The sequence below is a fragment of the Episyrphus balteatus genome, chromosome 3 (genome assembly GCF_945859705.1).
Source record: "Episyrphus balteatus chromosome 3, idEpiBalt1.1, whole genome shotgun sequence".
Taxonomy (NCBI): Eukaryota; Metazoa; Arthropoda; class Insecta; order Diptera; family Syrphidae; genus Episyrphus; species Episyrphus balteatus.
In genome coordinates this window covers 39,532,556-39,533,692 of record NC_079136.1, presented here as the reverse complement: position 1 = coordinate 39,533,692, position 1,137 = coordinate 39,532,556, and positions in this window count along the sequence as shown.

The window sequence follows — 1,137 nt, the reverse complement described above, 5'->3', positions numbered from 1 at the left end:
TGTTTTTGCATAAAGGTTTTTGCACTTAAATGTAAACAAAAAGTACATCTCAATGAAAGAAGAGTTGTGAGGCTCGTTGCGTCTGCTACGTGCATGTTTTATTATGCAAATATTTTTGTACGTTTGTGTCTACAAGTAAAAAAAAACATATAAATATGTTTAAATTCATCATTTTTGGTAACTTAATTAAAATAAAAAAAAAAAAAAAACAACAAAATAAAACTTTGCTAACTCACCTACTCATTCGAATATGCTCTAAAAATTATATAATCAATATAAACTCGCGTGCAACAAAATTAGGTTCATTGCGTTGGTGTCGATTTGGGTCACAAGAATTCATAAATAAAAAAGTTATTTTGAAGAAACTTTAAAAATAATTAGAAGAAATGTTTTAGGAACATTATAAAAGAAAGAGTTGGCTTACTTACATGTACTCTTTATTTTTATAAAAGAGCAAGTGTTTCAAAGTCCTCAGTTCTTTTGAGCTTGAAAAATTAAACAAGTTAAAACAACATTTTCTATAGAAAAAAATATTACGCATACACCACAGTGACCCGTATTTGTATGAAAGCTGTTGTAGGATATTCTTCATGTTTTTTTTTTTTTGATGCATTGTATTAAATAAAAGCAGATACATAGTCAATCGTCAGTTACACTATCAGAAGAATAAATGCCAATATAAAAAAACAACTTTTATTCGTAGGAATAAGCCTTAAGCCTATAGTACATATTTGGTGAAGCAAATCCATATATTTTTTTTTTTTTTGGTCACTCGTGAAAGTTTTTGTAGACCTTTTCGTTTGAAAAAAAAAAAAAAAAAAATTGGAGAAGTGAAGTAGTTGACGTGCAAAATATACGGGAAGCTCTTTCACTCGTGAAGATTCTCCCCTCTATATTTTTTTTTTGAACAAAATGAATTTGAAAATTGAAAACAAAAAAATTGTATGTACTAGGCTTTAACTGGGAGTTTATCTGGCTATTGAAAATTTTTTTTAGTGGTGTTGAAGAAGAGGTATATACTGACTAAATTTACCTTACTTTTCTCGTGTTCCAAAATTCGGCGACTTCACACATTTATTTTGTAAACTTAAGGTGGGATCATTATTAAGTTATTTCCCACTTTAATGTTCAAGTGTG